Source organism: Panulirus ornatus, chromosome 17, assembly GCF_036320965.1.
Source record: "Panulirus ornatus isolate Po-2019 chromosome 17, ASM3632096v1, whole genome shotgun sequence".
In the NCBI taxonomy this organism is placed as follows: Eukaryota; Metazoa; Arthropoda; class Malacostraca; order Decapoda; family Palinuridae; genus Panulirus; species Panulirus ornatus.
The window spans coordinates 9,785,001-9,800,000 of NC_092240.1; the positions used below are offsets into that span (position 1 = coordinate 9,785,001).

Genomic DNA, 15,000 nt, shown 5'->3' on the forward strand with positions numbered 1-15,000 from the left:
GACAGGACGGGAGGGAGGGAAGGGGAGGGAGGGAAAGGGAGGGAAGGGAGGGAGGGAAGGGGAGGGAGGTAATCAATACTCCCGCAGCATACCACCACCACCACCCTCCGCCCGCCCTCCCTCCCTCCTTCCTCCGCCCCTCCTCCTCCTCACTCCCACCCTCCCTCCTCCTCCTCACTCCCTCCCCCAACTCCCTCCCTCTGGTGCTACACTCAGCGACGTACTCCCGTCCCAGGCGCTGTCCGGGGGGGATCGCTCTTATTTACCGGATGGTGGCACTCACGCAGGGGAGGGCGGCCTTGAGGAGGCGAAGACACACACACACACACACACACGCGTACGCCCTTCCTCCCTCCCTCCCTCTATCTGGACAGTCTGGTTGCTTCCGTGGCGCGGCGCTTTCCCAAGAAGGAGGCACTTGCCTTCGCACCTGTGGTGTCGGGTGGGAGGGTAGACTGACGACTCACACGAGACGGGGTGAGGTGGAGGGTAATTTGGTACTCACAGTTCGTGACACGAGTCGAAGGAGGGAAGTCGAAGGAGGGACAAGGAAGGAGGGACAAGGGGAATATTACTCACAATTCGTGAGTTAGGGCACAGACTTGGTGGATACGAGGAGACGCACTTGAGACAAGTGAGTGGGTTCTTAAGACGCACTCGCACCCACCAAGACACACTCAAGCGAGACGCACTCAGTTCCTTTTGGGAAGTCTCACGCACCCCGCTCAGCTTACTAGACCCACACAGACGCACTCGGCAGAGGCACTCATGTTCAAGGACGCACTTGAGACAAGTGGCTGGGTTCTTAAGACGCACTCGCTCCCACCAGACACAGTCGAGCGAGACGCACTCAGTTCCTGTTGGGAAGTCTCACGCACCCCGCTCAGCTTACTAGACCCACACACACATACACAGACGCACTCAGTGGATGCACTCATCTTCAAGGACGCACTTGAGACAAGCGGCTGGGTTCTTAAGACGCACTCGCTCCCACCAAGACACACTCAAGCGAGACGCACTCAGTTCCTGTTGGGAAGTCTCACGCACTCCGATCAGCTTACTAGACCCACACACACATACACAGACGCACTCAGTGGATGCACTCATGTTCAAGGACGTACTTGAGACAAGTGGCTGGGTCCTTAAGACGCACTCTCTCTCACCAGACACACTCAAGCGAGACGCACTCAGCAGACGGACTCATGTTTGAGGTAATACACTCACTCACTCTGATATTTACTCTCCCAGGCAGAGGATAAACCAAGACCACGATGCACTCACGGATCACGCACTCTGGTCAAGCTACACACTTCCATGTACACTCTAGATGATACACTCCAGTCAGGTAATACACTCAGCAGCGAATGCATCACAAGATATATTGCCACACTCATGGTAGCAAGAACGACAATGATGAACGACGACATCAATAACAAACACAGGAGAACAACAGTGTGAACAATAACAACATCTAGATGATGAGGAGGAGGAGGATGAGGAGGAGGAGGAGGAAGATGAGGAAGAAGAGGATGAGGAAGATGAGGAAGAAGAGGATGAGGATGAGGAGGAGGAAGAAGATGATGAGGATGAGGAGGAGGAAGAAGAGAATGAGGAAGAGGATGAGGAAGATGAGGAAGAGGATGAGGATGATGAGGAGGAAGAGGATGAGGAAGAGGATGAGGAAGAGGATGAGGAAGATGATGAGGAAGATGAGGAAGAAGAGGATGAGGAAGATGAGGAAGAAGAGGATGAGGAAGATGAGGATGAGGAAGAGGATGAGGAAGAGGATGAGGAAGATGATGAGGAAGATGATGAGGAAGAGGATGATGAGGAAGATGAGGAAGAGGATGAGGAGGAGGAGGAAGAAGAGAATGAGGAAGAGGATGAGGAAGATGATGAGGAAGAGGATGAGGAAGATGAGGAAGAAGAGGATGAGGAAGATGAGGAAGAGGATGAGGAGGAGGAAGAAGAAGAGAATGAGGAAGAGGATGAGGAAGATGAGGAAGAAGAGGATGAGGAAGAAGATGAAGAGGATGAGGATGAGGAGGAGGAAGATGATGATAAAGAAGAAGAGGAAGAAGATGATGAAGAGAAAGAAGAAAAGAATAAGAATGAGAAAGAAGGAGAAGAAGAAGAAGAGCAGCTGGAAGAAGAAAAAGAAAAAAAAGAGGAAGAAAATGAAGAGGAAGGAGAAGTAGAACAAGAAGAAAAAGATGATGAAGAAGAGAAAGAAAATATGATGATGATGAAAAAGAAGAAAAAATATGAAGATGATGATGATGATGATGAAGAAAATGAAAAGGATATGAAGAAGATGAAGAAAAAGAAAATATGAAGAAGAAGAAGAAGAAGAAGTAGAAGACGAGGGAAAAGAAAAACAAGAGGAAGAGCAGGAAGATGAAGAGGGAGAAGGAGAAAGAAGAAGATCAATTAGAGAAAATATGTTGCATGACACAGCGACATTTCAGGAATTCTATAGAGGCATTCTATCCGGCTATATCTAATGACACACACACACCAGAGAGTAGATTGGAAATACGTTCCATATACAGACGTGTTGCAAATGCCTCACCTTGGCGAGGATATAGATACAAGGGTTGGTTGTAAGGTATTGTGCAAGAAATGAGCTAGAAGAGTTATATTGTTGAAGGGTTGTATCTGTTTGTCGTATAATGTATAAGGGTTCTGTCTGTCAAGGCAATATTGTGCAAGGGTTGTGTCTGTCAAGGCAATTTTGTGTAAGGGTTCTGTCTCAAGGCAATATTGTGAAAGTGTTCTGCCTGACCATCAATGCAATATTGTGTAAGAGTTTTGTCTCAAGGCAATATTGTGTAAGGGTTATGTGTCTCAAGGCAATATTGTGTAAGGGTTGTGTCTCTCAAGGCAATATTGTGTAAGGGTTGTGTGTCTCAAAGCAATATTGTGTAAGGGTTCAGTCTCTCAAGGCAATATTGTGTAAGGGTTGTGTGTCTCAAGGCAGTATTGTGTAAGGGTTGTGTGTCTCAAGGCAATATTGTGTAAGGGTTGTGAGTCTCAAGGCAATATTGTGTAAGGGTTGTGTGTCTCAAGGCAATATTGTGTAAGGGTTCTGTCTGACCATCAAAGCAATATTGTGTAAGGGTTCTGTCTCTGAATTTTATATTGTGAAAGTGTTCCGTCTGTCTACCAGGGCAATATTTTGCAAGGGTTATATATACTATGGCAATATTGTGTGAGGGTTCTGTCTGCCTGTCTACTAAGACAATATTGTGCATGGGCTACGCACGTCAAGGTAATTTGGTGCAGTAAAAGCTCTGTCCATCTACCCAGGCAGTGTTGTGCAATGGTTCTGTAATTTCTAGCGATACCGTGAAAGGGATCTGTCTGTCTACCAAGGCAAATGTTGTGCAAGGATTCTGTCATATTCTAAATGCGTTACTGTCGTCCAAGGGTTCTGTCTATCGAGGCAGTAGGGCTCTGCCTGTCTCTCGGTTAGACAGGAGGTAACGTGTTTCACTGTTGGTAACAGTGAGGGAGACACGGCTTCCCATAAAAAAGGTTGTATAAAGTTACTACCGTTGATATGACGAGGAGAGAGAGAGAGAGAGAGAGAGAGAGAGAGAGAGAGAGAGAGAGAGAGAGAGAGAGAGAGAGAAGGGGGGAAGTGTGTGTGAGTGTGATCTCGTAACAGAGGAGTGTGAAAAGGTACCACACTACTGGTGGTACAGTGAGAGAGTGTGAAAAAGTGTGTTTGTGTGTGTGTGTGAGAGAGAGAGAGAGAGAGAGAGAGAGAGAGAGAGAGAGAGAGAGAGAGAGAGAGAGAGAGAGAGAGAGAATGATACACTACCCATAGTATACTGAACAACGGAAATTTTGTTTTATATTTCCACTTGCCAGTGTTATGATATGGAACGGAATCTTGCCACAAAGGCCCAGTCCTCTGTTCTTAACGCTACCTCGCTAACGCGGGAAATATATATACATACTTTTTTTTTTTTTCAAACTATTCGCCATTTCCCGCGTTAGCGAGGTAGCGTTAAGAACAGAGGACTGGGCCTTTGAGGGAATGTCCTCACCTGGCCCCCTTCTCTGTTCCATCTTTTGGAAAATTAAAAAAAATAATGAGAGGGGAGGATTTCCAGCCCCCCGCTCCCTCCCCTTTTAGTCGCCTTCTACGACACGCAGGGAATACGTGGGAAGTATTCTTTCACCCCTATCCCCAGGGATAATATATATATATATATATATATATATATATATATATATATATATATATATATATATATATATATGATAGTTTTATTGTATAATTGATCCTTTCTCTAGCAGTCATGTGTAATGCAACTCCCTATCCACATCCAGACTCCCAGAGACCTTTCCATGGTTTACCCCGGATGTTTCATATGCCCTGGTTCAGTTCACACACACACACACACACACACACACACACACACACACACACACACACACACACACACACACACACACACACACACACATATATATATATATATATATATATATATATATATATATATATACAGCCATTGGTGAAATTTCGTCATAGGTTCGTACGGTCTCTCTCTCTCTCTCTCTCTCTCTCTCTCTCTCTCTCTCTCTCTCTCTCTCTCTCTCTCTCTCTCTCTCACTTTCCAGGTTCGATAAGCTCCGCATCACAGATGACACGAAATTTTGCCTCCTCCGTCACCCTCCATGAAGATAAATGATGGCGAGAAGTCGTGTAGCAAAATCTGACACAATAAATGAGAGAGAGAGAGAGAGAGAGAGAGAGAGAGAGAGAGAGAGAGAGAGAGAGAGAGAGAGAGAAGAGAGAGAGAGAGAGAGAGAGAGAGAGAGAGAGCCAACGTGCAGCGGAAGCTCTCAAAGTTTCGCTTAGGGTAAAGTGGCTCATTGACTCGGGCAGTTGCCTAAGATGAGGAAAATAGAACACTTAGAAAAGGAAAACAAGAAAATTGGTAACAATGGGGAAAGGAGGGGTGAAAGAACACAACAGAAGGCTATATATACAGAAGGAAAGCAGACGAGGAAAATCGTGTGAGAAGGAAGAGTTGGCGGTAAGATTAAGAAAGAGGATGATAGGATCCAATGGTGTAGAGATTGTACACTGTAGAAGGAAGAGATTGTACGCTGTAGAAGGAAGAGATTGTACGCTGTAGAAGGAAGCCAGCAACAAAGACCTGTAGAATATATATGTGTGGTGGTTGAGGACGTATTTACCTGAAGTACTCCATAACGGCAAAGAGTCTTCATATGAAGGGGCTCAAGATAGAAGACGTGGGTGATGTAAGAAGATGATGGTAGAAAACGAGAGTGATGTATGAACATTAAAGACAGAAAACGTATTAGTGATGTCAGGACATAATGATAGAAGACGGGAGTGATGTTAGAACATAAAGACAGAAAACGTATTGGTGATGTAAGGACATAATGATAGAAAACACAAGTGATGTAAGAACATGTTGATATATAACGTAAGTGATGTAAGAACACAATTATAGAAAACGTCAGCGACGTAGAAACATAATGACAGAAAACGTATGTCATGTAAGAACGCAGTGATTGAAAACGTAAGTGACGTAAGAACCTAATGATAGAAAACGAAAGTGACGTGAGAACATAGACAGAAAACGGATAAGTGATGTAAGAGCGTAATGATTGAAAAGGTACGTGATGTAAGAATATGACAGAAAAAGTATAAGTTATATTAGAACATAGTTTCAGAAAACGGAAGTGAGGTAAGAACATACAGAAAACGTATAAGGACATAATGATAGAAAACGGACGTGATGTAAAAACATATTGATGGAAAACGTACGTGATGTAAGAACACAATTATAGAAAACGTCAGTGACGTAGAAACATAATGACATAAAACGTATAAGTCATGGAAGAACACAGTGATTGAAAACGTGTGACGTGAGAAGCTAATGATAGAAAACGGAAGTGACGTACGAACATAATGATAGAAAACGTCAGGGATATAAGAACATAGTGACAGAAAACGTAAGAGATGCAAGAATATAAGAGATAATTAATTTATGGGTGTACGATTCGATGGTACGCTAACAGAGAAGGCGGGAGTAAGAGTAAATGAAGATAATGACAAGTAACGAATAAATATGCTACATTAGAATTATATGCAGTAAATAAAAAGGAAATATGTGGTCACGTCTATCTAGATTGCCTGATGTTTGCATTCATCGTTGTTAATGGTTTAGGGCAAGACCGGGCAACCCTAAGGAACAAATTGGATGGTATGGTAAAGGATATGCAACGGAATTCCACGAGATTAGAAAGGAAATGTGAAGGAAGTAGATAGAAAATGGGCTGGGTCCTATGAAAGACTCGTGGTGTATCCCAGGCTCTTGCACCTAGAGTCTGCGTTGCTTCCAGTAGGAGGGAAACGCAGACACCTTTTTGGAGTGATACGTTTATTGATAAGACTCTACTCCCCAGTGATACAGCCCCCGCCAAAAGTAGCTTTTCAAAACACTCGTAGGAGAAGAAAACGGGAACCGGGTGTATTCATCTCGTGAGACAATGTGAAGAACCCATGTTTTTTTTATTTGATGAAAGAAAACGAAGTATTAATTCCCTTTTGTCACCCTCAAGAAACGTATTAAGATACCAAACCCAACGTCTGTAGGAGACGCTGACGGGGTAATACACTTCAGCCTATCAACAGACCATTATGTACATAACCTCGCTCTTAAGTACAGGCCACGAAGCTCCTCTCTCTCTCTCTCTCTCTCTCTCTCTCTCTCTCTCTCTCTCTCTCTCTCTCTCTCTCTCTCTCTCTCTCTCTCTCTCTCTCTCTCTCTCCCTCCCCTGTCTGCTATCTGGTGATAAGCCAACGCGTGTTATTACCCCAAAACCCACAATTCATGCATAGAATTAGAGGCAGGGTATGGCGGCGTACGGTGAGGCCGTCTCATCCAAAAGCATGACCTAACACCTCGCGCTGACCTCACACTCTCTCTCACACACACACACACACACATACTCGCCCACCTCACACTCTCTCTCTCTCACACACACACACACACACACACATACTCGCCCTCACACACCAGGCAGTTATCTGGATGAGGGAGTCACGAAATGCATCGCATTATCTGGATGAGGGAGTCACGAAATGCATCGCATTTGTCACGGAGATGACCCAGGTATTAAGGCGATTGTGTGCGTGTGTGTGTGTGTGTGTGTATAAAAGAGAGAGAGAGAGAGAGAGAGAGAGAGAGAGAGAGAGAGAGAGAGAGAGAGAGAGAGAGAGAGAGAGAGAGAGAGCGCCTCGGTAGTGGAACGTGGGTAGCGTTGTCCGTAGGCTTAAGGTACGAAAAATAAAACTGCGGACTTTCTCTCTCTCTCTCTCTCTCTCTCTCTCTCTCTCTCTCTCTCTCTCTCTCTCTCTCTCTCTCATTGGAAATAGGTGTTTAGAGAGAGAGAGAGAGAGAGAGAGAGAGAGAGAGAGAGAGAGAGAGAGAGAGAGAGAGATATCATTTGGTACAAGTATCGTCACCTTGTGGTTTCTTATTCATGATTTTACTTTCATTTGACTGTGGTGATTTTGAACACCAAACTTACTGAGGGTACACGAGTTAGCTTTGTAGCAGCTGCCTTGCATTAAGGCAAAGGTTAAATCTCCCACTCTCATGAGTTCCAGTATTTGTCTGCACTGATCGCGCTCGTGGTGGAATACAAGTAGTGTGTGTGTGGGGGTCCCCTTCTAGGAATTGGCCTTTCGCATAGTCTTATCAAATACCTACGTCGGAAATCCGAATGCTGTTTTGCATATTATTTATAATAACTGTTACTGTTGCACGGGCAAAAACATGATAAGTTGATCAGTTTAATGGGAATTCTACCGTGTATATATACGAATAAAAACGTGATAACACAGTTTAATGGGAATTCTACCGTTTATATATACCAATAAAAACGCCATAACACAGTTTAATGGGAATTCTACCGTGTATATATACCAATAAAAACGTGATAACACAGTTTAATGGGAATTCTACCGTGTATATATACGAATAAAAACGTGATAACACAGTTTAATGGAAATTCTACCGTGTATATATACCAATAAAAACGTGATAACACAGTTTAATGGGAATTCTACCGTGTATATATACGAATAAAAACGTGATAACACAGTTTAATGGGAATTCTGCTGAGGATATGTACGTAATCTCGTGGTCCACACGGTACCAAAAAAAAAGAAAAAAAAAGGTATCTTGGCACATTTTGTGTGAAAGAATATGACACCACGGACGATGGACTATGAGAAATTCTCCCATTTGGTCTGGTCTCGCACTGGTAGCGCCGCTCTCGTGGTATATTAACACCTCGATTACTGGCAACACTTCCTGTCGTTTTGCCGAACTAAATGTTATGTTGATTTCATATTTCGATGGACATGATCTATAGTTGTGGGGATACCTTAATGATCAGGAAATTCACACTGGACAGATCGTGCCGGGACGATACACCCGAGTCGTAGTGATCATCTCGAAATTCATCGAACCCATTACGGACGATAATATATATATATATATATATATATATATATATATATATATATATATATATATATATATATATATATATATTTCTTTTTCTTTTAAACTATTCGCCATTTCCCGCATTACCGAGGTAGCGTTTAAGAACAGAGGACTGGGCCTTTGTGGAATATCCTCACCTGGCCCCCTTCTCTGTTCCTTCTTTTGGAAAATTAAAAAAAAAAAAAAAACGAGAGGGGAGGATTTCCAGCCTCCCGCTCCCTCCCCTTTTAGTCGCCTTCTACGACACGCAGGGAATACGTGGGAAGTATTCTTAATCCCCTATCCCCAGGGATGATATATATATATATATATATATATATATATATATATATATATATATACATATATATATATATATATATATATATATATATATATATATATATATATATATATATATATATATATATATATATTTACCGTGTGTATAAGTGAGATGGGGAAGCCCATGATCCAAACACAGGTGCCACACGCCCCATTGGAATATTTTTCGAATCTCATTGTCTCCTTAATTACATTGTACGAATGATGTCTTTTTTTTTTTTTCCTCGGTCATTGTTGTTGCGTGCGTTTGATGTGCAACGACGCGAAATCTATTTTAATCTATCTTTAATCTATATAGGACGATACTTTTTTTTTTTTTCTTTTTTTTTCCGCTGTTGCACATGGTTGATGAAGCGTGACACGCATTTTTCTTTGTCCATTTTTGTCTCTCGTGTTTATAGTACGGATTCCGGGTTTTCTTTTTGAGATAGGGTGCATGTATGTGGCATGGGGCCCGGATATATATATATATATATATATATATATATATATATATATATATATATATATATATATATATATATATCGGTATATATATGTATATATATATATGTAATATATATATATATATATATATATATATATATATATATATATATATATATATATATATATATATATATATATATATATACAGAGAGAGAGAGAGAGAGAGAGAGAGAGAGAGAGAGAGAGAGAGAGAGAGAGAGAGAGAGAGCATAGCCTGCTGTGTTACCGGACTCTGCCTGCAAGTGGTTTCACTGCCTTCGGCAAGGCTGTATCCTTTGTATTGGACAGAGAGACGTATGGTCTCGTCATGAAGTCCCCCCCCCCCCCCCCTCTCTCTCTCTCTCTCTCTCTCTCTCTCTCTCAAAAAGGAGTCCTTCATTTCCCTGCTCCTGCGTGGAGTGCAGCCTCGAAAGAGCGAGAATTCCATAAAGGGGACACTGGATTTGTTCAGTGATAATAGTAATTATAATAATAGTATTATCAATAATAATAATGACTAATAATAATAATGTTAATAATGATAATAATAATGATTGATGATAATGATAATAATCACAGTAATTATAATGATATGGCAGAGATACTGTATTCTGACGTATTTGTTTCAAATAAGGCGCGGATCCTGCTTTTATGATATACATATGTATGATACATATGTATGAAGCATAAAGGTGAATGTGTCTTTCATTGTATATCTGACGAAATCAGGTTGGGTACGACGCATGCCTACCGAACATGGTATATTTAACGAATAGGGTTGGATGTGATTTCGTTTATGACGTATGCATATCGAACATGGTACGGATGTCGTCCAAATGACCATTTAGCAGTTAGCGGTCGTTGAATCCGACAACATTCACGTCAAGAGAAGCATAATTCTTAGTGTTAACAAGGCTGGGGTGGGTGAACACAATGTTCTTGTATTTCTCGACCTACATCTCGCTTCTTATGCTTACTTCACCGTCCCGATTTTATACTGTCCATCAGCCATTGTGTGTGTGTGTATATATATATATATATATATATATATATATATATATATATATATATATATATATATATATATATATATATATATATGTGTGTGTGTGTGTGGTTTGGACCTTCTTCGTCTGTTTCCTTGCGTTACCTCGCTGACGCGGGAAACAGCGATTAAGTATAATAATAATAATAATAATAATAATAATAATAATAATAATAATAATCATAATAATAATCATGATAAAGAGATAAATAAAAGTTAGGACGCGTTTGAAATTAGTTTCGTGGGCGGCCAGCGTGGATGAATGGGTTGCCAGATATTCCACGGACGGATAGATGGCAGATAGATGGGGTTATGTGGCAAGTGGGCACGGCTTTGAACACTCTAACACACGCCGGGGTTGTCACAAAGACGAAGTGACAAAGGGATATTTCTTTTTTTATTTTCAAATGGTTGGTTAGTCATCCGCTTCCGTTGTGTGAAGTGTGGGCCCCCCACCCCTCTTTTTTTTTTTATTTCTTTTTTTTTTGACTAGATTTTTGTTTTTGTTTTTGGACTGGAGTTTTGTTTTTTGACTGGATTTTTTTTTTTTGTTGTTGTCTTTTGGGCAGGAGTTTTGTTGTTTTTTGACTGGATTTTTTTTTTTGTGGGCTGGAGTTTTGTATTTTTGATGGGATTTTTGTATTTTTTGACTGGATTTCTGGTGTTTTTGACTGGATTTCTGGTGTTTTTGACTGGATTTCTGGTGTGTTTGACTGGATTTTTGGTTCTTTGGATATGATTTTTTTTGACTGAATTTTTGTTTTTGGACCCGATTTTTTTTTTTTTTTTTTTTTTTGTCTTTTTTTCACTGGAGTATTTATTTTTTTTATTTTATAATTATCTGACAGTTCGACTTACCGGGCCACGTTAAGGACAGCCCGTAAGTTTACATCTTCGGTCATATTCAACCCACCGTCTGTGACTTATTCAACCCACCGTCTGTGACTTATTCAACCCACCGTCTGTGACTTATTCAACCCACCGTCTGTGACTTACGATGATTTTTTTTCAAAAGGAGGATCCACTCCTTTGAGCGAAGAGGGTGCATGCAGCAACACCTCCTCGTGGTTTGGCCTTGCTACCTTGTCTATCTCGAAGGCTGAGGCCCATTCATTTAGAAAAGTGGGGTGGGGAAAGGGTTTGTGACCGGTCGTTCAGTAACGGGGGGGGTGAAGTCTAAAAACCATCCCCGTCTTCAAGGAAATGCAAAAGCATACGTCGCCCCATCATGCGTCACAGAACGTGTTTATCACGCGTGTGTGAGAAGTCTGTGAGGTGCCGAACGTCAGTACAAGCGAGTAGCAACGAGGTTACGAGGGAGTTGGTAGGGAACGGAATTTAGCGACTGTGGACACACACACACACACACACACACACACACACACACACACACACACACACACACACACACGACTGGTTGACCCGCCGCGCAAGGAGACCTCACGAGTCTTACATGTGTCGCTTCTTTATCTCACGAACGAGACCTGAGCGTAAGGGGGGGACTCTTACGAATCTATATGGTTGCGTTTCCTTATCTCACGAACGAAACGTGAGCGTAAGGGGGGGACTTACGAATCTATATGGTTGCGTTTCCTTATCTCACGAACGAAACCTGAGCGTAAGGGGGACTCTGACGAATCTATATTGTAGCGTTTCCTTATCTCACGAACGAGACGCGAGCGTAAGGGGGACTCTTACGAATCTATATTGTAGCGTTTCCTTATCTCACGAACGAAACATGAGCGTAAGGGGGACTCTTACGAATCTATATGGTTGCGTTTCCTTATCTCACGAACGAAACATGAGCGTAAGGGGGACTCTTACGAATCTATATGGTTGCGTTTCCTTATCTCACGAACGAAACCTGAGCGTAAGGGGGACTCTTACGAATCTATATGGTTGCGTTTCCTTATCTCACGAACGAAACATGACCGTAAGGGGGACTCTTACGAATCTATATGGTTGCGTTTCCTTATCTCACGAACGAAACGTGAGCGTAAGGGGGACTCTTACGAATCTATATGGTTGCGTTTCCTTATCTCACGAACGAAACCTGAGCGTAAGGGGGACTCTTACGAATCTATATGGTTGCGTTTCCTTATCTCACGAACGAGACGCGAGCGTAAGGAGTTCTCACAACATCTGTATGGTATCGCTTCCTCATCTCACGAGCGAGACGGTGGGCGAGCGAGTCTCGGGGCAAGAGGGGTTCCGGCATCACGGAAATTGGTGGCCTGGCACGAGCGAACGGTAATTCGAGGCAGAACGATTTAATCAACATTTAATTAAGTCTTCTCTTCTTGAATTGCCTTCCGGTAACGCAGCCCCTCATTTGAAGGGAGTAAATGAACACCTCATTACGAGCTGGGGATGTCAGGTGTTCGCTTGTTACCCAGGCCCGAGGACTGGGTTGTCTGTCATGTAGTGAGGTGGTGGACTGGGTTGTCTGTCATGTAGTGAGGTGGTGGACTGGGTTGTCTGTCATGTGGTGAGGTGGTGGACTGGGTTGTCTGTCATGTGGTGAGGTGGTGGACTGGGTCGTCTGTCATGTGGTGAGGTGGTGGACTGGGTCGTCTGTCATGTGGTGAGGTGGTGGACTGGGTTGTCTGTCATGTTGTGAGGTGGTGGACTGGGTTGTCTGTCATGTGGTGAGGTTGTGGACTGGGTCGTCTGTCATGTGGTGAGGTGGTGGAGTGGGTTGTCTGTCATGTGGTGAGGTGGTGGACTGGGTTGTCTGTCATGTGGGGAGGTGGTGGACTGGGTTGTCAGTCATGTGGTGAGGTGGTGGACTGGGTTGTCTGTCATATGGTGAGGTGGTGGAGTGGGTTGTCTGTCATGTGGTGAGGTGGTGGACTGGGTTGTCTGTCATATGGTGAGGTGGTGGACTGGGTTGTCTGTCATGTGGTGAGGTGGTGGACTGGGTTGTCTGTCATGTGGTGAGGTGGTGGACTGGGTTGTCTGTCATATGGTGAGGTGGTGGACTGGGTCGTCTGTCATGTGGTGAGGTGGTGGACTGGGTTGTCTGTCATGTGGTGAGGTGGTGGACTGGGTCGTCTGTCATGTGGTGAGGTGGTGGACTGGGTCGTCTGTCATGTGGTGAGGTGGTGACTGGGTTGTCTGTCTGTCATTTAATTGCGCCACTTTCACTGTGGATTAATCAAATATAAGTTACTGCAATCATGAAAGAGGTCATAGGTCTCCATTCTGATGTGAGAAAAAAATAAGACTTTATAATTTCACTTCGATAGGAGTTCCTACTTCTTCTTTTTTTTGTTTTAACTTCTGACAAAAGACACGTAAAATTCTTCATTATTGCATATTTTATATATATATTTTGTCCCCCCCAATCTTTTTTGGTATGTCGAATAATCCACAAATAAGTTTAAAAAAAACCTGTAAAGTAAAATGCGGAGAAGAAAGTTAGGAAGTGACACGTGAATTGCAGTGAGAAAAGCACAAAGTCAGTCAAACGTGATTTAGGTCAGTGGAGTATCATGTTGAATATTCAGTACAATAAATATTCACTTTGAGGATCGGCGAATTTCGAACAGAGGTGATTTACCGGCTGGTAAATAAGTGAGAACTGGGTGATCATTATTCGTGGATAGATCAGTGGATCTTTCGAGTCAAGTGGTGGATGAAAACTCGGGGTGGAGGATTCCACCACCCTTCGTAGGTACAACACCACTCCCAATATACCCTTCTCCTCAACCTAGTCTAAACTCGGTCTTAAATAAGTCGGGGTTGATTTAGCCTCCCTCCCCGACGGAACCCATCATAGAGAAAGTACCATAAATATGTGTGTGTGTGTGTGTGTGTGTGTGTGTGTGTGTGTGTGTGTGTGTGTGTGTGTGTGTGTGTGTGAACTATACCAGGGCATGTCAAGCGTCCGGGTAACGGAGGCGTCCGGTAACGGAGCAAGCCTTCTACCACGCGAACAGTTCGAAATTCAGGTCAGGTATGTGAATATAAGTTGCCTCGTCCAGTGTATGACATAGGATATTTTGCGTATTGATGTAGTGCAAAGAAACGAACGAAAGGAAACTTAAATCCTATTTAGGGAGAGAAATGAACGAAAGGAAACTTAAATCCTATTTAGGGAGAGAAATGAACGAAAGGAAACTTGAATCCTATTGACGGAGAGAAATGAACGAAAGGAAACTTAAATCCTATTTAGGTTAGAAATGAATGGAGGATTGATCAAGAGACCACGATGTAATTAAACAATGAGACGGTAACCAACGCATGTAAAGGAACAGAGGTTTGTTTAAGATCTTCATTTTGTATCAGAATGATGAAAATAACTGACAAAATATGACTAGACTCGTAGAAAAGACGACGAACGTAGGGGACGAAGGACAGCGAGATGCTAGTGGTCTTTCCAGTGGATCTAAATTTCAAGTCTTTGAGCTGTCGTCCACGGAATATCGCTGACACAAACCATGGAAGAGGCTGGAAAGCTCTCTGTAGTCCCGCGATCGAAGGCAAGACTCCGGCATGTGTCCGTGTGCGATGAAAACATCCTCCGCTTCCAGCATCACATTAGGTGTTGGTCAAAACCTCGATCACATGAACAGTTCTGTTTCTGCTGGTTAA

The 15,000-nt window shown here is 42.8% G+C and overlaps 1 protein-coding gene and 1 long non-coding RNA gene across 6 annotated transcripts in view; one reads left to right on the forward strand and one right to left on the reverse strand.

Annotated features, from left to right (window-relative positions):
- The window catches only part of LOC139754558 (nephrin-like), a 531,853-nt gene that overhangs the window by 433,808 nt on the left and 83,045 nt on the right, over positions 1-15,000 (forward strand). The window lies entirely within an intron of this gene.
- LOC139754560 (uncharacterized) overlaps positions 1-15,000 on the reverse strand; it is a 625,282-nt gene that overhangs the window by 10,192 nt on the left and 600,090 nt on the right. The window lies entirely within an intron of this gene.